Raw genomic sequence first — 23,750 nt, 5'->3', positions numbered from 1 at the left:
GGTTTGAATTAAAATGGGCTAGCGGGTGTGGGTTCCTGTGTCAGTGTTTTTTGTTAGCTACTATGGAGTTGGCCCCCTACTCAGGATGACCCATGCACAACAGAACAAAACACTGCCTGGTCATGCATCATTCCCATGATCTGTTGCATATTGGGCCATTGTGATCCATAGGGTTTTCACTGGCTGATCTTTCGGAAACAGATCACCAGGCCTTTCTTCCTAGTCCGTGTTAGTCGGGAAGCTCCACTGAAACCTGCTCAGCATTTGCAACACGCAAGGCTCCACTGACAGCTGGGTAGTGGCTGCACATGAGATACATTGCCCAGGAATTGAGCCAGGTTCCTCACGTGGAAGGAGAGAATTCTATCACAGAACCACCACTGCCCCCTGTCACAGTCAATACTAAAGAAAAATACATTTCTGCTGTAGGACTCAAGAGGGGAGCTCTGGTGGCGTAGTGCCTAAAGCATCTGACTGCTAACCAGAAGGCTAGTGGTTGTACCCACCAGCCACTCCTCGGAAGGAAGGTTGGGCAATCTGCTTCCATAGTGATATCGCCTCGGAAACCCAAGGAGGGGTAGCTATGAGTCAGACCTGACTCCATGGCAGTGGGTTTGGCTTTTTGGTAGGACTCAATGTTCTCTGGAAACTGTGGAAATGATCATAAGCAGCCTGGCTGGGGTCCTCCCAAGGAAGAGTGTCCAAGGCTTACTTGCTCACATGGCTCACAGGGCCCACGTGGTCCCACAGCTCATCCAGCACACAGGAGGGGCAAGGTTCTAGATGTTCCTGGTGCTGCATATCTGAAGCTGAGTTGTACAAGGAGAATGCTTAGCCCCTTCCTTCTCTTCCACTTAGTCCTGCTTGGTTCCAAGGAAGACAGAGGTTAGGCTCTCTGCCTTGGGGCAAGAGACAGAAGACCTCCAAGCAGAGGAGGGTTAAGATAGAAGGGGAAACAGAATAATCTTGGGATCTGTTGGGTTCCTGGACACTAGTAAGAGAGCTTTTCTGAAACAAGTTAGAGACAATTCAGAGTTTGATCTCCTGTCAAGGTTTCCTCTGGGGTTCAGGCTACTTGCTTGGGCCTTGTCTTCCCTCTGGGCCTGTAAGAGTTGATGCCAGTAGCAGCTCAGAACTACCTCAGGAGAAAAAGGATGGAAAGCTTGGGATATATACATGTCATAAAGTCACATATGACTCAGAATAGGTAGAGCAGGCCCAATAGGTAGAAGAAATGCCCCCAGAAGTGGTCCTTCCTTTCCGGGTGGCTGACCTACCATCACATGGAATTTCTTTCCCATTCCATATTTATTAGGTTGCTGTGCCTGAGATCTTGAATTTGCCCCTAAATCCCCAGACTCCAGTCCTTTGTCTTAATATTCCCTAATGCTAGACACAGTAGGATTGTACTGTTATAGAAGGTGAGAACTTGTGAGATAGACAGTCCTCGGTTGGAATTCCAGCTGGCCACTAACTAGTCATATAGCTATATGCCTCTCTTTCCTTATCTGTCGAATGGGAATAACAATAGCTACTATGTTAAATAATAGATCCTTATAGGGTTGTCCTAGGGATTAAATGAGTTGGCCTGAGGGGAAGTATCTGGATAATACAGGTGTTCAAAGGTTGTTTGTTGAACATTTCACGAACTTGCCTTTTGTACAAAGCAAACCGTTGTACAAAGTAAACTGTGAATCCAGTTTACCAGTCTAGGGACTACTACAGATATTAAAGAAAGAACAGAAATTTCTAGCTCTAATCCCCTAATACAATCACTGGAGATATTCTTGAACTCTTAAGAAAAGCAAATCTCGTTATCCAGGGAAGAATTTTGTTTATAGATCAATTCAGTCCTCTTGAACTCTGTACTTTTAAACAAGATCCCTGAATACCTTGGCAAACTAGAAAAAGGCCACTGTCAAGAGTAAAGAGGGCCTGGCCTTTGGGTTTCCCACATGCACCTCATTTGCCCATTTAGAGCAAGGAGAAGTGCTGTTGCCGTGGCAGTGCTGTTGTCATGGTTGCTCAGTGGGAGCTTTGGCCACATTTCTTTTCTGGTCCTGAATCCCACTGCTCAGCTTGTCAAAGGAGAATTTCCCAAGTACTTCTGAAGACATTTGGCAAGGAGAGCTCTCTGCCAGCTCCAAATTAGAAGGTGTTAGTACATGGGCTTTGGAGTCAGAAAAAGCTGGGCTTGAATCCTGCCTTTGCCAATTTTTAACTATGTGACCTTGAGCAGGCTATTTCCTATTCAGAACCTCAGTTCCTGTTCTGTAAAATGGGAACAGAATTTTTATCTCACAGTATTGCTGCCAGGGATAAATGAGATAATATTTGTAAAGTGCTCACCATCATGACTGGTACATAGCAGTCTCTCAATATGACATTATTCTTATATCTATACTCATGTATAGCAGGTGCCAGCATACCCCGGAGGGCTTGTTAAGACACATTTTCTGGGCCCACCTCCAGAGTTTCCGATTCAGTTGGTCTGAGAAAGGGGCTGAGAATTTGAATTTCTAACAAGTTCCAAGGTGATGCTGTTAGTCCAGGACTATACTTTGAAAAATACTGGTTGGAACAATCAAAATTGAGGAGAATATTTGACCATGATCCACTGAGCCTTATAGGCATCTAACCTAGTTTATGAAGACTTCCAAGTATGTCAGAGGACTGAATTACCTAGACTTCTTCTGTCTAGTGCAATTTTCTGCAATGATGGAAATATTCTAGGTTTGTGCTAGCCAATTTGGTAGCCACAAGCCACATGTAAGGAGCTCTGGTGGTGTAGTGGATAAGGCATTTTGCTGCTGACCAGGTTAGCAGTTAGCAGTTCAAACCTATTAGCTCGTGGAAGGAAGATGGAGCAATCTTCTTCCATAAAGATTTATAGCCCTCAGAAACCCAGTGGGGGTCACTATGGGTCAGAATCTACATGTAAGTCCTGAACACTTGAAATGTGACCAGTGCAACTGAAGACTGCATTTTAAGTTTTAATTCAAAGAGCTACATGTGGCTAAAGGTATCATATTGGACAGCACAGACTAGATTCTTACCGATATAATTGTTGTTGTTAGTTGCAGTAGATTTGGCTCCAACTCCTGGTGATCCCATGTGCAGCAGAACAAATGTTGCCTAATCTTGTGCCATCTGCATGATTGTTGGTATGTTTGAGTCCATTGTTGTGGTTATTATGTTGTGCCTCCCAATCCAGGTAACTCATCTTCCAGCATTATATCGAACATCATTCTGTTGTGATCCATAAGATTTTCATTGGCCAATTTTCAGAAGTAGATGGCTAGATCTTTCTTCTTAGTCCCTATTAGTCCCGAAGCTCCACTGAAACCTGTTCGCCTTGGGTGACCCTACTGGTATTTGAAATACCAGTGGCATAAAACAAAAAACAAACAAAAAAAAACCAAGCTCATTACCATTGAGTCATTTCTGACTCATAGCCACCCCCATTGGGTTTCCAAGACTGTAAATCTTTACAGAAGAAGACTGCCTCATGTTCCTTCTGTGGAGCAGCTAGGGAGTTTCAACTACCAGCCTTCTTGCTAGCAGCCAAATGCCTTAACCACTACACCACCAGAGCTCCTTACCAGTGGCATAGCTTCCAGAATTATGCCAATACACAAGCCACTAGAGTACAACAAACTGACAAAGGGTGGTAGCTTAGTGAAGGGCTATATGTTAATCACAAAAATGGTAGTCAAGTGGATGACACCTTAAGGACCAATGCTGGGGTCAGAACACAACACTGCAGCAACCTGCTCTTTCAGTGACCTTCTTCAGAGACTTTAGAAGCCAATTAATGAAACTTGCCCCTTCCCTCATATACATGAGCATCTTAATATGCTGCTATCTGGAAGAGGCAGGAACAATTGAAATATTTGAAGTACAGAGTTTGAGCATCCAAGTAGAGCACAATAGGTGGGCATGTTAGAGACAATGACAGAGATCCACAGGAGCTGAAGAGTGCCAGGGCCATGACCTATATGTTTCAGAATAGAATAAAATATTCCATTTTCTGGAAGAAAGTAGGAGGAATCAGACAACAGAGTGATTTGTTCTGGGTTAGAAGATGGAAGAACAGAAGGGCCAGTCTGAAAGGAAACATAATGTGACATAAGGCAAGACAGCTAGTAACAACTGAAAAAGGGGAGCTGATTCTTCATGATTGTAGAGAGTGGGAAAAAAGGATGATGTGTGTGGCTTGGATGGAGAGGTGCTGATTCAGGACATTTCTGTCAGTGGGAGACCAGTAAAGTGTTACTATTCAAGAATCACTTCAACAAGGTTTGCCTGAAAGTCTCTCCTCTCAAGTTGTGTCTACTCTGCTTGGGAAAGTGCTAAACATGGCAATTAAGATCATTGGTTCTGAGAGTCACAAAGATCAGGTTCAAAACTAGTTCTGCCATTTACACACTGTGTAATTTGCTCTTAGGCAAAATCCTTAACCTCTCAAAGCCTTGGACTTTCTACCTGTAAATGGAAATATGTAAATGTAAATTTCTATCTGTAAATGGGGCACATCTATAGGATTTTTAGGAGGATTAAACGAGATATTGAATCTCAACTGCTTCACATTATGCTCGGCACATGGTAAGTACCTTTTAGATGGGAGCCATTATGTTTATACACACCTTGACCTCATGTCTGGTCTCTCTAGTGAGTTTCCCCATGAAGTGGTTTTTCTCATGAGGACAGCATGAGAGCTCAGACTCAGGGAGGCCTTTCTTGAGGGAGCTGATAGGGAGATGTTGCCCTATCCCAGACCCCCTGCTTGGGCAGAGGCCAGCTTACTGCCTCCTGGGATGTGCCATCACTCTACAACAACCACCAGATGATTTGTGGTGTGTGTTAAAGCTAAGACACAAGAAATAGCATCACCAGAGAACCAACTTAAGCCTGGCCTGATTTAGTACAGAGAAAATGACAGCTGCTGTGCTCGGCTGGCTTCCACCCAGCAGAAGGCTATTTTTTGCAAATAAAATGGTAAGTTGCTAATCAGAAAGATAAATTAAGAAGCATTAAGATAATGATGGTCTAATCACCGTCCACACAGAGAATTGCTAGAGTGAATATCCAGGCTACCAAGTGCTTGAGCACTTTTGGTGATTATTTGTATTATGAAGAGAATGATGGATTCCAGACCTGGAATCAGTCTTGCTCAGGAAACCCACAAGACCAGCCTCCCCAGGAGAGGACACCAGGGACTTCTGGAGGTCATTTAGTCCCTTTCCCACCCTCCCCCAAACCATTCTTCATTTCTGGCTGTTTCCCTACTGAGATTCCCCACCTTCTGTGAAGAACTTTTTGGTCCAGATTTTTAGGTACTCAGTATGCTCCTGGAGTCCCAGGGTGGTGCAAACACTTAATGTGTAAGGCTGCGAACTGAAAGGCTGGTGGTTCTGGTCTATCCAGAGGCTCCTCAAAAGAAAAGGCTGGTGATCTGCTTCTGAAGAATCAGCCACTGAAAACCCTATTCTGCTCTGACACACATGGGATCATCATGAACTGGACTCGACTCCATGGCACCTGGCTTAATATGCTTCTGCTTGGTATTGATTGGGTGAGTGGATCTGCTCTAGTTTGAGAACAATATGAGGAACCACACAGCTGAGAATGAATGGAATCCAAGAATGCCATTTCCATGGGCTGTTGGGCAGAAATGCTGTCCCATAGCATCATAGAGTCTGGACTTAACAAGACCTTGGAGACCATTTGTTCCCCTCATTCTTCAGCTGAGGATCCCAAGGCCTAGGGAGGGTGATTTGTCCAATGTCTCAGAGACACAGCCAAAACTAGAATTCAGACTGGTGCTCCTACCCCTACACATGCTCTTCTGCCTTTAAGAGGGCTCTAAAAGGCACTTGACTGCTAACCAGAAGGCTGGCAGTTCAAACTCACCAGCCACTCCTCAGAAGGAAGGTTGGGCAATCTATTTCCGTAGTGATACCACCTCGGAAACCCAAGGAGGAATTGCTATGAGTCGAATCTGACTCAACAGCACATAACAACAACAACAATACCAGGATGAGTTTGAGAGAACCTACTCCATGTCCCCAGTTCCACCTTGATGCCTCATTGATAATAAACGTAGCCATTGGTGTTGAGAAATGAAATTGCATAAATAAAGAAGACCAAGTTCACAGAGAGCCGTAAAAGTTAGGCTGAGAAGTTTAGATGTGATCTAATATTGGGCTATAAATCATTTAACTTCTTTTAAGCTTCATCTGTATCCTCATCTGTAAAATGGGAATATTGAATGATCTAACTGATATTGATCTCATCTATAGGCTTGCTGTGAGGTATTCTTGAAAGGCTGCATTTGAAATGCTAAATTTGACATCATTACTACCAACTCTTTGTCATCTAGTTGAATTCCAACTCATAGCGACCCTATAAGATAGCAAAGTACTGCAGTAATGTTTCCAAAGCTGTAAGTCTTTATGGAAGCAGACTGCCCAGTCTTTCTCCCACTGACCTTTTGTTAGAAGCCAACCATTTAACTACTGTGCCACCAGGCCTCCCTATCGTTACTACTACTATGAGTAAATGCAGCAATAACAGCAGTACAACACTGGTTGTAGTGGTAGCAGCGGCAGTATCAGTAGGTAGGGTCTGGCAGTGGTGTGCTGGAGACAGCTTATATCAGATTACAAGAGCTAAATGTCAAATTTTCAGGAATTTTGCAACTTAATTTTTAAACACTGTCATTAAAAAAATTAAATTTTATAAACTTGCAATTGAATAAATTATATTAAAAATAAAAGTGATGACTACTGAAAACTCATGGCTTCTTAAGAATTTTATTATATTTTACTGTGACCTATAAATAGCCTTTGAGGTTATTTATGTCTATTGTGTCTGAATGGTGGAAATGCTATGTAACTCCATTCTACACTGTGTCTTAACATCCCAACTCTGTGTTCAGAGTTACTTCGAGCTAACATTGGTAACTTGAAATGGGTCATGGTGGAAATATTAGTCCAGAGAACTGCTTGTTAAACATTTACCAGCGCACCTCTGGCTGTAGGTATGCCACAAGAGAGGCATGGGCCATGATGAGACTCCCATGTTGAAAATTAATGAGGCTGTATAGAAAAACCCCAGCCCAGTGCTGGGCATGTAGTACAGGCTCATTTAGTGTTGGTGTAACCAAGAAGACATGAAGGAAGACAAAGAAGTAGGAGAGACTAGAGACAGGGTACTATGCTTACAAGTAGATTTTAAAAATGCAAAGTTGGTGACTGAAGAAAATTTTAATGCTTCACAAATCTGAGTTCCTGAAAACTTGTGTCAACTGGGTTTTAAAAATCAAATCATATCCTAAAGGTATTAAGAACCTGTCATTGAAAAGTCCCTTTAAAAAAATTTTTTGTAGACTATGTGTATATCCCAAAGACTTGTAAGCAGGGACAAAACAGATTCTTGTACACCAGTGTTCTTTGTAACACTATTCGCAATAGCCAAAAGGTGGAAACAACCCAAGTGTCCATCAATGGATGAATAGATAAGCAAAATGAGGTATATTCTTACAATGAAATACCATAAAGAGAAAAGAAGTTCTGATGCATATAATGAGATAGAACCTTGGAAGCATTATACTGAGTGAAATAAGTCAGATAAAAAAGGACAAATGTTACATAATCCCACTTATATGAAATATAGGAAGCACTGGTGGCATAATGCCTAAGGCATTTGACTGCTAACCAGAAGTCTGGTGGTTCAAACCCACCAGCCACTCCTTGGAAGGAAGATTGGGCAATCTACTTCCGTAGAGATACGGCCTTGAAAACCCAAGGAGGGGGTCACTGTGAATCAGATCTGACTTGACGGCAGTGAGTTTGGTTTAGTTTTTATATGAAGTATATGGAATGGCAACTGTATAGAGATAAAATTTTATTAGTGGCTACCAGGAGCTGGAGGGAGGGGAGAATGAGGAGGTGTTGCTGAAGGAGTACTGAGTTTCTGTTTGGGATGCTGAAAAACTTTTAGAAATGGATAATGGTGATAGTTGCACAATGGAGCAAAAATAATTAATACCACTGAGTGATGCTCTTATAAAAGGTTAAAATGGAAAAATTTTTGTTATATATATATTTTAGCTCGATAATTTTTTTTTTAATATAGAGGAAAGAATCCTTTTGAAACATAAATAATTTATCCCCAAACTGAAATTTTGTGTAAAAATGAATATTTACCCAGTTTCCTCAAAGTAAGTTTTACTAGGATTTCTTGGGTGGTGTAAAGGGTTCAAGAGCTCAGGTACTAACAAAAAGGTTGAAGGTTTGAGTCTACCCAGAAGTGCCTCAGAAGAAAGGCCTGGTGACCTACTTCTGAAAAATCAGCTCTTGACAATGCCATGTAGCACAGTTCTACTCTGACACACATAGGGTTGCCATGAGTTGGAAATGGCTTGATGGCAACTGGTTTACCCCGTAGAACTATGCTCATGAGATTTCCAATAGCTGATCATCAAGGCTTTCCTCTGAGGTGCTGCTAAGTGGACTTGAATCTCCAATCTTGCTGTTAACAGCCACACATTCATGAAAATGTTGTGTCTGATGTATAAATGGGCACCACCTCTGCCCACTTCCCTGACTTTATGCCAGGGGAAGAGATATCTGACTATGCTGCACCCTTGCTGCCTGTTGAGGTTTGTTTGAGGAGGGGTGTACTGAGCTCCTTCTCCCCACTGCTGAGGGGTAGGGACGAGCCTGGCCCCAGCCACTCAATGTTGGGCTTCCCTAGACCTCCCAGTTTTGTACCCTGTTGGGTGGAGCAAGGGGTGTCCAATGGCTTGTGTTAGTACTTTGCGGCATGACTCCTTCTTCCCTCCTTTCCCTCAAGCTCCTTGTGAATTTGGCTTTGGGTTTCAGCTGGGAGGGCTTTCTGGAAACATGGACTTCAGCCCTTTCCTGTTCTAAAGGATGACACTGCTGTTTGGCCGGAGTCTCCCAGGGACGATGTGGCCAAATGTGCAGAGAAGAACAGCACATGTTGTAAGTGTTCAGGCAGAGTACAGCCCTTAGGTTCTTCTTGTCCTCTCTCAAGAGGGAGTGCCTTACTGATGCTTTCATCGTGGAAAAAGATGTACTGCTCATGGGAGTGGATCCTCTACCCGCAAGCACTTCTGAGCTCTGTACTCTCTATGAACCTGCCAGCTGAGGAGACCCTCTTACCTTTCTTTCTCTCTCTCTCTCTCTCTCTCTTTTTTCCCCCCTTCACCCAAGTTAATGTGTGTCTACTCTCTAGTTAGTGGTTTACCCTCCCTTCCCCACCCACCCCTTGTAACCATCAAAGAATATTTCCCTCAGGCAGTCAGTCACCACATTTAATCCTGACCGCAACCCTATGAGGTAGATATTTATCACCTCCACTTTGTAGTCGAGAAAACTGAGGTACAGAGATGATTTGCTTGCCCAAGGTCATGTAGCTAGTAAGTGGTTGAACTGGGACTCAGCTCCAGGTCTGTCTGGCCCCAGAGCCTATGCCTCACTACAGCCAATTGGCACCTCGGAGCATCCAGTGGGGGAAGGAGAAGGAGCAATGTTCCCGCACTCTCCATCCAGGCCACGCACTCCCAACTCCACTGACTGACTTAGCAACCCTGGGACTGGTGGGGCAATTCTCACACAGCAAAGACCAACACCCTACTATGAGCTTCTATTCCTGCAGTTTTGGGAAAGGATGTGGTCACAAGACAAGTGCCCTGGGGTCCCTGTAGAAAAAGACCTGATTCCTCCACCCCATGTTGGCAGGGAAGAAAGGTCCTCAGAATCTCACCATTTCCTTTCCCCTACTAGTTGGGGCCAGTCACTCCTTCCCAGCCCCCTCTCAACAGGCTTCTGGAGACAGTAGAGCAACTTGTGGCTTTAGGCTATTTCCTGGCTGAGTGGATGGGGGAGGAAAGAGGCTGGAAATTCCTGAAGACTCTGTCTTCTGGGGAACAAATGAATCTTCTCTCTCCCAGGTCTCCTCAGCAGCTGCTGAGCTGCAGAATTTATTGAAGCCCTTCACGCTTTGTGACAGACTGCTAATGAAAGGAGGCCAGGGCTTCTGTGTCTGTCTCCTTTGGTTTCTAATTTGTCTGGGGATTCTACCCGCAAGAGGGGACAAGTGACTGGGAAGCCTTGAGGCCCCCCAGGGCCCTGCAGTCTGTCAGCAGGGCTTGGCTTGAAAGACTCCTACTGAGGGCCACCCAGGGGGCTGCTCCCAGCTCCAAGTACCTGCTTGGGATGTGAAACATGCCCTGGGATTAATGGAAACCAGATGGGGCAGGACAACTCCACCACCTGGCCTTTCCTCCAGTGAAATGTTCAGATTTCTGGCAGAGTGGTGAAGATTTTCTTAGTATTCCTTTAATCCTGGTGTTTGCTCCAGGCCACATGCCCAGGACAGAGTGGAGCAGAGCTAAGAAGCTAGGAAGGGGTCCTGATGCTTTCTTTCGAAACAAAAGATGAGGATGTTGGGAAGGAGGTTAGAGGTAGCCCAGTGCAGTGGTTCTTAACCTGGGCTACACATAAGAATCACTGGAAGAGCATTTTAAAAATATCGGGGCCAGAGCCCTGCCGCAGACCACTATGTAAAAATCTCTTGGGAAGGGATCTCAGCATTGTTTTATTTCAAAAGCCCCTCAGATGTACAAATGTGCTGCCTAGGCTGAGAACCATGAAAGGAGGAAAGTGAGGCCTGAATTGAGGAAGTGACCAGGCTAAGGTCACATAGTTGGTACTCAGAACCAGCATCTCTGTTTCCAGCTTTCATCCTGGGGTATGTTCTGCAACACCCTGATGGCACCCTCTTTGGTGTCTCCATGACCTGTCTGCCCTACAGTTTCTATTATGGAGTAAAATAGCATTTTTTCTTCTGCCTCATGTAGCTTATGTGTCCCTCCCTTCTTCTGAACAATGTATAAATACAACTCCTCTAGGAAGCTCTTTCTGATTACCCTAACTCTTCTAACTTTTTATGATATGGACCATGCATGTCCTGGCTACTCAAACTGTGGTCTGAGGACCAGGAGCATCAGCAGCATCTGGAAACTTGTTAGAAATGCCTCATTAAGTCTCAGCCTCTCAAATCTGATCTACTAAATCTGAATCTGCATTTTAGCAAGATCCTCAGGTGATTCATAAGCATATTAAAGTTTGAGAAACACAAATAGTCTGGTTTAATATGCACTCTATCATATTCATTTGTGTAGGTTTTGTCTCAACAATAAAATTGCCATCTTCTTGAGAATGTGTCTTGCAGAACACATAGCATAGCACTAGACATGTATATTTGTTGCTAGTTGCTGTCAAGTCAGCTCCAACTCTGGAAATTCTGTGTATAAGGGAGCAAAACATTGCCCAGACCTGCACCATCTTCATGATCACTGGTTCATTTGAGTCCATTGTTATGGGTATTGTGTCAGCCTATCTCATTGAGGTTTCTCTCATTTTCACTGACCCCCTACCAAATATGATATGCTTTTCTAGTGATTGGTCTTTCCTGATACGTATGATATGTCCAAAGTTGAAGTCTTGCTGTCTTATTTCTAAGGAACAATTTGGTTGTATTTCTTCTAAGACTGATTTGTTCGTTCTTTTGGCAGTCCACAATATATTCAATATTCTTCACCAAAAGTGCAGTCTAGATGTATCAGTTCTTCTCCTTCAGCTCCTTGGCACATAACAGGTGCTTTTTACCTTTTTGATAACATGAAACAATCTCTTCCAGTTGTCCAGTGTGTAGAGATGTGGTTTGTGACATAAAGTCAGGAAACCCCCAGCTCTTCAAGTTGAAGGCAGGGGTCTTGTTGACCAAGGAAAATCATCTCAGCTCTAATTGGGAATCTCCCAGAGTGGAATGAGCACTGAAGCAAGGATGAAGAGAATGAGCACCTGCTGGCCACCAACTCTGTCCAGCACTGTGGGCAGCACTGCTGTCTTCCTACCTTGACCCACTGACTAACCCACTGTGTGATGAAAGTGAATCCATGCAACTTTGTTCTTTTCACTTTCTCTAAAATGGGAATGATAGTGTCTGCACCATAACATAACTGAGAAATTGGGGCACTTAGTAAATTGAAATTGTCAAAGACTTCACATTGCTTGGTTCTACAATCGATGCCAACGGAAGCAGCAGTCAGGACATCAGATGACATATAGCACTGGGCAAATCAGCTGCAAAGGACCTCTTTCAAGTGCTGAAGAGCAAAGAAGTCTCTTTGAGGACTAAGGTGCACCTGACACAAGCCATGGTATTTTCAATCGCCTCATATGCATGTGAGAGCTGGACAATGATTAAGGAAGACTGAAGAAGAGTTGTTGCTTTTGAGCTGTGGCACTGGTGAAGAATGCTGAAAGTACCGTGGACTGCTAAAAGAACTAACAGGTCTGTCCTGGAGGAAGTGCAGCCAGAATGCTTCTTGGAGGTGAGAATGGCCAGACTTCATCTCACATACTTTGGTCATGTTGTCATGTTGTCAGAAGGGACCATTCCCTGGAGAAGGATGTCATGCTTGGTAAGGTGGAGGGTTGATGAAAGAGGGAAAGGCCCTCAATGAGGTGGATTGACACAGTGGTGGCAGCAATGGGCTCAAGTGTAGCAAGAATCATGGAGCTGGCTCAGGACTGGGCAGTGTTTCGTTCTGCTGTGCATAGGGTCGCTATGAGTCAGAGATGACTCGATGGCACTTAACAACAACAGTAGGCATTCGGTAAATGCTTTGAATGAGGATCAAATGAGATAACAGATGTGAAAACACTATGATATCTCTACTCTTTTTTAATTATAAGGTCATTTTCTTATTTTTCCTTCTCCCATTGTCTGAATAAGCAAATTGAGACTTTCTTCTCAGGCCAGAGCTTTCAGGTTCTAGGTCAGATTTGAGCAGTAACATTTGCCCCTAGTGCTGCAGTTGGAGTCTCTGAGGCAGAAAAGGGTATGTATAAAGGAACAGAACAAATGTTACCCAGAGCATGGCATTAGCCTGACCAGGTCCTAATGGGAGAGGAGATGGAAGTGGGACAGGAGACTAAAGCCTTAAATCACTTTTTTTTTAAAAAATTTGCTGCTCACTGCCAACATGTCACCTGATGCTCATTAAATGTGTGAGCACCTTCACCGGAGGCCAGGTGCCGTCTGAATGCTTTATCCTTTGCCCAATAACTGTTAATCAGCCTGCAGCAGCAGCACAAGCCCTGTGAGGGCTGGGTCTTGCCTGGCAACCACAATCTATTCCTGTTTCATCTAAAAAATAAAATAGGTAGGATGTTGTGTTCCTCTACCACCCCCAGCATGAAAGCGTGGAGGATCAGAGTTCTCTCCTGGCCCCCACCCCTACCCCTTGATGAAAAATTAACCAGCTATGTGAGTGGATAAATCCCTAAAGGGAAATGAGGTCTCTGATGTGAGCTGAGCTGGGTTCTAGGAGTTCCAAATTCCTCCTGGGCATTCATTCTGCAGCCCCTGGATCTTGTGTGCAATGGACAGGTGTGTGCAGCATGTTAATTGGTCACTCCTCCAGCAACCAGATGTGCCCAGCAACCAGAAGAACTGAGAAGACCCCAGTCAGTTTTGTGATGTGATGCAAGTCCCTGGGTACTCTGGGAAAATGGAGTAGCTTGAAGCATACTTCTTGTTTACTCGTCTTCATCTCCTCATCTGTGGGCTTCCTGAAAACAGAGGATGAGTCTTATCTGTATTTTCATCTCAGTACCTAGTAGTGTCTGACACATGTAGCAGTGACTGTAACACGTGAATGAGTGAGTGAATGAGGGTTTGACCATAAGCTGAGTTTACTCCACAGGCTCATCTCAGTCCTTGTGATACCATTCACCCATTCACTCAATAAATATTTACTAAGCAACGTAGTTGTAAGGCGCTCACATTCATTCATTCATTTATTCTCATTCATACATTAATTCATTTATCCAATAAGCATTAGATACCAAGCCTTCCACCACTCATCTGTCAGTTTGTTGTACTGTGGTGACTTGCATGTTGCTATGATGCTGGAATTTATGCTACCTGTATTTCAAATACCAGCAGGTATTTGAAGAATGCGGCGGTCCATTTCTGAAAAAACTGGCCACTGAAAACGTATGAACAGCAGCAGAACATTATCTGATATAGTGCCAGAAGAGGACCCCCTCAAATTAGAAGGTGTTTTGGTTACCTAGTGCCGCTCTGACAAGAATGTATCATAAATGGGATGGCCTTAATAAACAGGAGTTTATTCTCTCACAATTTGGAGGCTTTAAGTCCAAGTTCAAAGTGCCAGGCTTTAGGGGCTGTGTGAAAGCCCCTCGACCTTGGGATTCAGCTCTGCCTCTTGCTCCTGGCCCACTGAAGCTAGAGATATCTCTTCACTCAGGCAGCTAATGGCTGCTGAGGCTAACAAGCCCAAGGTCGACAAATAAAATGGCACAGTTCCAATGTTACCAAACAATGTGGCAGGGTGTTAATTCAAGTCCATTGTAAGTCTCAGGGTCTACAGAGCATGGCAGGCTGCTAAACAATGACATGGCTACCTGCAGGGTCCAAACGTGTCATAAGCTAGAGACTATCCCCAAGTCTTCTCCTTATATACAGGAAGCAGACTAGATCCCTATGGCAGCTACTCAGTTGCTTGTAGTAGGTCCCACCATGGAGCTGCCTGCCAATCTCATCATGGGGAATAACTACCACCAGCTGCCTAGCCACTGAACCAGGCCCAACCAAGGTGATATACAAATTTAACTACCACAAAAGGCACTCAAAATACAGCTGGGAAAGGGCTGCCTCCTCAAAGTAGAATTGACCTTAATGAAGTGGATGGAGTAAAGTTTTCAGAACTTCCATTTGCTCATGTGGAATGACTTAAAATGAGAAGCGCCAACTGCAAACATCCATTAAAAATTGGAATGTGAAATGTACAAAGTATAAATTTAAGAAAATTAGAGATGGGAATTCTGGTAAGACGGAGGAATAGGCAGACAAGCGACACAGACTTTCTTCAATGAAGAAAAGAAAAACCAATTGACAGAGATACATAATATAATCCTGGAGTCCTGAGCTTTGAAAGGAACTATGTTGTTGTTGTTGTTGTTATGTGCCATCGAGTCAGACCCAACTCATAGTGACCCCTCTTTGGGTTTCCGAGGCAGTATCACTACAGAAGTAGATTGCCCTATCTTCCTTCTGAGGAGTGGCTGGTGGGTTTGAACCACCAGCCTTCTGGTTAGCAGTCAAGTGCCTTAGGTACTACACTACCAGAGCTCCTGAAAGGAACTATACAGAAGTGGATTAGGCACCAACTAGTGGAAAAACCTGAATGAAAAACAGTGAGTACAGAGACAGTTGGAGTTGCGGGCTGTCAGCTACTCTGACGGGACCAACAGCCTGAATATTTCCAAGTAGTGTTAGGACCTGAGAATTGACCTAAAGATCAGCCCTGGACTACAGGGATGACTGCACTGGTGGTCTATGACTACGAAGGGAAACAGCAAGGAGGGAGACAACCTAAGCTGTTGACTTTCCGCTGTCTGGAGGGTGCAGCCATTTTGGATATTTAAAGTGACCAAGGGCCAGCATTTTGCATCTTTACAAGTGGAAACCATTTTGGATTTTAAAGTGATAGCATTCTCATTTGGCTTCCAGGGACCTAAGAATAGGCTCTGTTTGGCAAGGTTGGCAGGGACATACAAGAAGCTGACAACAGGAAAGGAGACAGGTGGTGAGTGTATAAGTGCTGCCAACTAGTGAATAGAGGAGCCCAGCACAGTACCCTGCTTGTGTAGATAGCATACAAAGAAAACAAAAATCATGGGCAAATCACTCTAACATACAACCACCAACTAAATATAAACACCAAAACATCACAATGCCTCAGAGAAAACAGAGCATCACAGTCCACACAAAGAAGCAAGATAAAGCAGGAAAAGCAAAGGACCAGGATATAGACCCAAAACACATCCCTGAGGAAGATGCAGCATTGGAACTCCCTGATAAGGAATTCAAAAGAATTATATTTAGGTGTCTTCAAAGGATTGAGAGACAGATCAAGGAAAACACAGACAAAGCCCTAGAAGAATTTCAGAAGAAAATCCAAGAACAAAATGACAAAATAAATGAAAAATTAGAAATGATTCAAAATCTACAGATAGAAATCCAGAAGATTAATATTAAATTGTCAGAAATAGATAACACATTGAAAGGGCAAAAAAGTAGAATTGATGCAATGGAAGACGAAATTAATGAGATTGAGGATAAATACCTCAATACTTCTTTGGAAAGGGATCAATCAGGAAAAAGATCAAAACAAAATGAAGAAAGCCTAAGGTTCATATGGGATACCTTCAAAAGGAATAACCTACATGTCACTGGAATTCCAGAACAAGAAGAGAAAAATAAAACCACTGAGAAAATTGCCCAAGATTTGTTGGAAGAGAACTTCCCTGATATGATGAAAGATGAGAATACATCCATTCAGGAAGTCCAATGAACCCCAAACAGGATAGACCCCCAAAGAAAAACACCAAGATATATCAGCATCAAACTCACCAAAACCAAAGACAAAGAAAGAATCATGAGAGCAGCATGTGAAAAATGAAAAGTTACCTACAAGGGGCAACCAATAAGACTAAGCTCGGACTTCTTGGCAGAAACCATGCATGTGAGAAGACAATGGGATGGTATATATAAAATCCTGAAAGAGAAAAATTTCCAACCAAGAATTATGTACCCAGCATAATTGTCCCTCAAATATGATGGTAAAATTAGGATATTTACAGACAAGCAGAAATTAATGGAATTTGTTAAAACCGGACCAACCTTACAAGAGATGCTAAAGGAAGTCCTTTAGACAGAGAAGCAACAACAGCCAACAACAACTGACCATTAACACACATGATGATATAACCCAGAAACTAACCCAGCCATGAAGTATCCAAAGTAAATAAGCCTACAAGATTGTAAACAGGGAACCAAAGACATCAATTGACAAATGAGGACAACGACAAACTAAAGAGAGGGAAAAACTGTATCATTACAGAACTTCTAGATGGTAGAGAAGTCAAGACAACTACAAGATAGAATGGACTGTTCTAAACTTGGGAAGAAAACTATAAATCACAGGATAACCTCAAAGAAAACTGATAAACCTTCACATCAAAGTTAAAAAGAGGACCACACAAATACTTAGCAAATACTAAAACAATAGCAACAAAGGAAGTGATAACAAAATGAGCTCAGCATAGAAAATTATATGGAACAAAGAAATCGACACCATGAAAAAACATAACAAAAATTACAGCAACAAATTCATATTTGCTGATAATTACATATCTGGCAAGGGACTTATCTCCAAGATTAATAGAAAACTCCAATGCCGCAACACCAAAGGAATTAACAATCCAATTGAAAAATGGGCAGAAGACATGAATAGACACTTCACCAAGGAGAATATTCAGGTGGCCAGCTAACACATGAAGAGATGCTCACAATCATTGGCCATCAGAAAGATGCAAATCAAAACAACAATCAGATACCGTCTCACCCCAGCACTGATGGCAAGGTTCAGCGAGACAGAAAATAACAAATGCTGGTGGGGATGTAGAGAGATAGGGACTCTCATACACTGCTGGTGGGACTGTGAAGTGATACAACCACTGTGGAAAGCAATATGGTGATTCCTTAGAAAGCTGGAATTGGAGTTACCATTTGACCCAGTAATCCCATTACTAGGTATATATCCTAGAGAGGTGAGAGTCAGGATAGAAACAGATATATCCACACTCATGTTTATCAGAGCACTATTTACAATAGCAAAAAGATGGAAACAACCTATGTGCCCATCAGCGGAAGAATGAATGACCAAACTGTGGTACATACACATAATGGAATGCTATGCAGCACTAAAGAACAATGTAGAGTTGGCAAAACATTGCATAATATGGATGAACTTGGAGGACATTATACTGGGTGAAATAAGTCAATCACAGAAGGACAAATATAGTTTTAGTTTGTTGTTGTGGAGGGTCAAGGAAAGGTTTATATATGGAGGGAAACTTTCTTTGTTCGTTGCCAGGGGTGGGAGGGGAGGAAAGGGAACACGGCATAAAAAAAACAAAACAAAACAAAAAAAACCCTGCATTGACTCATGTCACTTTAGTTTTGTGTATTTCACTGTACATAAATTATGTTTCAGTAAAAAGCATTAAAAAGAAAAGAAAATTAGAGATTGTCAAAAATGAAATGGATTATACAAAGATTGATATCCTAGGCACTAGTGAGCTGAAGTGGACTGGTATTGGCCATTTTGAATCAGACAATCATATGATTTACTACACTAGGAATGACAAATTCAAGAAGATGAATGGCATCACATTCATGGACAAAAAGAACATTTCAAGATCTATACGGAAGTACAATGCCATAATTGATAGGATAATATCTATACACCTACAAAGAAGACCAGTTGATATGACTATTATTCAAATCTATGCACCAACTACTAATGCCAAAGATGAATAAATTGAAGATTTTTACCAACTTCTGCAACTTGAAATTGATCAAACATACAATCAGGTTGCACAGATAATTACTGGTGATGGGAAAGTGAGAATGGAAACAAAAAGGATTGGTATTTGGAAAACATGGTCTTAGTGATAGAAACAATGCCAGAGATCACATATAGAATTTTGCAAGACCAATGATTAATTCATTGCAAATACCTTTTCTCAACAACATAAACAGTAACTATATGTGTGGACTTCACTGGATGGAATACATAGTAATCAAATTGACTACAACTGTGAAAAGAGACATTAGAGAAGCTCAATATCATCATTGAGAACAAGACCAGGGTCTGACTGTGGAACAGACCATCAATTGCTTGAATATAGCTTCAAGTTGAAGCTGAAGAAAATTAAAACAAGTCCACAAAAGCCAAAGTATGACCTTGAATATACCCCACCTAAATTTAGGGAGCATCTCTAGAATAGATTTGATGCATTGGATATTATCAACTAAAAACTAGACAAGTTGTGGTGTGACATCAAGGACATAATACATGAAGAAAGCAAAAGGTCATTTAAAAACAGAAAGAAAAGAAGTGGATGTCAGAAGAAATTCTAAAACTTCCTCTGAAACATAGAGTAGCTTAAGCAAATGGAAGAAATGATGAAGTAAAGGAGCTAAACAGATAATTTCAAAGCCATCTTGAAAAGACAAAGTAAAATATAATGAAACATGCAAAGACCTGGAATTAGAAAATCAAAAAGGAAGAACATGCTTGGCATTTCTTAAGCTGAAAGAACTGAAGAAAATATTTATACCTCAAGTTGCAATATTGAAGGGTTCTATGGGCAAAATGCTGAATGATTCAGAAAGCATCAAAAGAAGATGAATACACAGTCACTGAACCAAAAAGAATTGATCAAAGTTCAACCATTTCAGGAGGTAGCGTATGATTAAAAATTGATGGGATGGAAGGAAGAAGTCCAAGCTGCATTGAAAGCACTGGTGAAAACAAGATGCCAGGAATTAATGAGATACCAATTGAGATGATTCAACAAGCAGATGCAGCGCTGGAAGTGCTCACTCATCTATGCCAAGAAATTTGGAAGATAACTACCTGGGCAACCATGTTGAAGAGATGCATATTTGTGCCCATTTCAAAGAAAGGTGATCTAACAGAATATGGAAATTATAAAATAATATCATTAATATCACAAGTAAAATTTTGTGAAGATAATTCAAAAATAGTTGCAGCAGTGTATTGACAGGAATCGCCACAAATTCAAGCAGATTCAGAAGAAGACCTAGGATAAGAGATATCATTGCTGATGTTAGATGTATTTTGGCTGGAAGCAGAGAATACCAGAAAGATGTTTATCTGCATTTTATTGACTATGAAAAGGCAGTCAACTGGGTGGATCATAACAAATTATGGATAATAACATTGCAAACAATTGGAATTTCAGAACACTTAATTGTACTCACGAGGAACCTGTACATAGACCAAGAGGCAGTTGTTCAAACATAATAGGGGGATACTGCATGTTTAAAATCAGGAAAGGCATATGTTATAGCTGTATCCTTTCACCATACTTATTATATCTGTATGCTGAGCAAATAATCCAAGAACCTGTGCTATATGAAGAAGAACATGACATCAGGATTGGAGGAAGACTCGTTAACAACGTATAATATGCAAATTACACAACCTTGCTTGCTGAAAGTGAAGAGGACTGGAAGCACTTAGTGATGGAGACCAAAGACTATATAGCCTTCACTATGGATTACACCTCAATATAAAGAAAACAAAAATCCTCACAACTGGACCAATAAGCAACATCTTGATAAACAGAAAATATCGATGTCGCCAAGGATTTCATTTTACTTGGATCCACAATCAATGCCCATGGAAGCAGCAGTCAAAAAATCAAATAACATATTGGGCAAAAAGAGGCTACAGAGGACCTCTTTAAAGTAGGTGTTGAAAAGCAAAGATGTCTCTTTGAGGCTGACCCAAGCCATGGTATTCTCAGTTGGCTCATATGCATACAGAAGATGGAGAACATATAAAGAAGACCAAAGAAGAATTGATGAATTTGAATTATGGTGTTGGTGAAGAATATTGAATATACCATAGACTGTCAGAAGCAAAATCAAATCTTCTTGGAAGAATTACAGCCAATTCTGGAATTGAGGATGATGAGACTTCATCTCATGTACTTTGGACATGTTTTCAGGAGGGACCTGTCTCTGGAGAAGGACATCATGATTGGTAAAGCAGAGGGTTGATGAAAAAGAGGAAGACATACAGCAAGATGGTTGACACAGTGGCTGCAACAATGGATTCAAACATGTCAATGATTATGAGGATGGCACAGGACCAGTGTTTAGTTCTGGTGAATATAGGGTCTCTATGAGTCAGAACTAACTCAACAGCACCTAACAACAGCAAGCAAAACTTATCCTAGCCCTGGGGATACAAGGATAAAATTCTCTGCCCACATTCTCACAATGTGGTAGGGGAAACAGGTCAGTAAGTTGACAAGAAGAAGAAGTAGAAGAGACCCAATGGTAGAATTTTTGCCTTCCATGTGTAAGACCTGGGTTTGATTTCTGGCCACTGCACCTCATGCAGAGCCACCACCTGTCTGTCTGTGATGCTGAACAGGCCTTCCAGATTGAAATGGACTAGGAAGAGAGACCTGTCAATCTACTTCCAAAATCAACCAATAAAAACCCTATGAATCTCAAAGATCTCATCCCCAACTGTTCATGGGCATAGTGCAGGACCAGGCATGGTTTTGTTCCATTGTGTATGAGGTGGCCGTGAGTCAGGGTCAACTCAAGGGTAGCTAACAATAACAGTTCTTTTGGACCTTGCTTGAAGAATAAGAGTTTGATAACAGGCTTGAGAGCATCCTCCTTGTAGCTCTTAGGGAGCCCGGAGAAGGGCATCCAACTCCTCTGAGGGAACAGAGGGCAAGTGTTAGTAGAGGAAGGTAAGGAGAGGACACCTGAGCTGAACATGGAAGACCAGATAGGAGTTAGCGAAGTGAAAGTGATGGGACAAGGGTGATTCTGGCAGAGAGAACTAAGACACAGGACAAAACTCTAATACAGGCATTATGACAATAGCAAAGGTTGAGCCCCATTTTGCCCAGGCCCAGCTCTGGAAGATGGTAGAGTAGAAAGAACAAGGGACGGGGTCTGGAGACTTAGGTCCAGTGTCATGGGATTTTTGGGCCTCACTTTGCTTGAATGTAAATAGGAGGCAGATGGGTGGATCCTTAAGATTCCCTCTCCCCTCACCTACACCCTTGGTGACACCCTAGTGAGTGGTTCAAAGGGCCAGGCCCCTTTCCTCTTCTTCACACTCAGGGCCTGAGTGTCCTGTGTGATCTCCCCAGACCAAGGTGCTTAGGACCCTGACTCTTAGATCAGGGAGCGAGTCGTCCTTTTGAATCTTAGGCTAGCTTTTGCAGAAGATCAGCCGATCGATAACTTTATCTGATAGACTCTCTTTGCCCGCCTCCCCAGCAGGCTCTTTTCCCCCTTAGGACTTTTCTCAGCATTGAGTTCTGTCTGCCAGGCTGGCATGTTTCATTTTTGTTTTTATTTCCTGCATCTGCATCTGCTACCACCAGAATCTATTATTGCTCTCTAGGGCTCATGCCCCTGACAGCGATTATTTGTAAATGTAAATCAGAGAGCCAGGGACAAAGCTTTCATGACAGTCTCTATGGTAGTGGTGGTGGCAGCAGCAAGATGAGCAAGTACTAGCCCCCGCTGAGTCCCCTTTGGTGCAGGGCCAAGGGGTGGGAGTGGGGCGGGGAGGCAAGGAGCTGACACTGTATGGCTCAAGTTCAGGGAACTCTGTGGTAGTAATGTGAATTCTGGATTCTGAGGCACAGCCTTTAAAAGTATCCTTGAAAGGCAGGATTCATTTTTAAATCCCCACTTCCTACTACAGCCAGGCACATAGTGGGAGCTCAATTTAGGACTACCACTCCTCGGAAGGAAGGTTGGGCAATCCTACTTCCGTAGTGATACTGCCTCGGAAACCCAAGGAGGGGTCGCTATGAGTCAGGGCTGACTCGACGGCACATAACAACAACAACAACAGAACTTAAAAATGGAGTCACAAAGGGGAAGACAACCCTTCTTTCACCACCTTCTTACCTTCTTTTTTCTCCCTGAGAAATGGTTACCCTAAAAGGGAGATATACTTCAGTTCAAGACTGAGAATATTACCAACTCTTGTCTTTGTTTTAAATAGAATTTTATTGTGTTTTTGGTGAAGGTTTAAATAGCAATTTAGGTTTCCATTCAACACTTCCTACACTATCTGTTCAGTGACATTGATTACATTCTTCACAATACATGAACATTCATTATTTCCATTCTGGTGGTTCCATTTCCATTAATCTAGTTTCCCTGCCCCCTTTGTTTTAAAGTAATTGTTGACCATTTGGACTCATATAGGTGAGTTTTTAAATTCCTGCATCTGTACTTACAGGTGATATTCATTATTTTGTGAGCAAATTTGTTATTTACCTATAAGGTGACCGCAGGGGTTAATTTCAGTTCAAGGTTTAAAGAGTATCTCAGTCCAGTAAGTCTTTTTTTTTTTTTTTAGAAATTTGAGATTATGTTCCACAATTTCTTCCTATTCTATCAGGGTCCGTCTATTGTGACCCTGATTAGAATGGTCAGTAGTGGTATCCAGGCACTACCCAGTTCTTCTGGTCTCAAAGTAGATGAGGCTGTGGTTCATATAGATTGTTGTTGCTGTTGTTTCAAAATTATGTATGTTATAGAATTTATCATCAGTTTCCTTCATCTTTGTACATTTAAGTGACACCTTTTACCTTCGTCAAGCTGCGTATAGTTCAGCTTCATTCAGTGTTACTTCTTACCACCTAAAATAACAGGTATCTACTATCTAGAGAGTGAATCCCTCTACCCCATCCCTGGTAACAACTAGTGAACATTAATTTCTGTATATTTACTTGTTCATGCCATTTTATAAAAGTGAGAACATAGTGTGTGGTTTTCTATGGTTGACATATTCCACTCAACATAATGTCCTGCAGGCTCATACAGGTTCCAATATATTTCAAGAACTTTTTTTTTAATCACTGAATACTATTCCATTGTATACACTACATTTTACTTATCTATTCATCCATTAGGAGCTCTGGTAGCATAGTGCCTAAGGCACTTGACTGCTAACCAGAAGGCTGGCGGTTCAA

Source organism: Orycteropus afer, unplaced genomic scaffold, assembly GCF_000298275.1.
Source record: "Orycteropus afer afer isolate SDZICR_OR568_19922 unplaced genomic scaffold, OryAfe1.0 scaffold00325, whole genome shotgun sequence".
Taxonomy (NCBI): domain Eukaryota; kingdom Metazoa; phylum Chordata; class Mammalia; order Tubulidentata; family Orycteropodidae; genus Orycteropus; species Orycteropus afer.
This window is presented reverse-complemented; position numbering follows the sequence as displayed.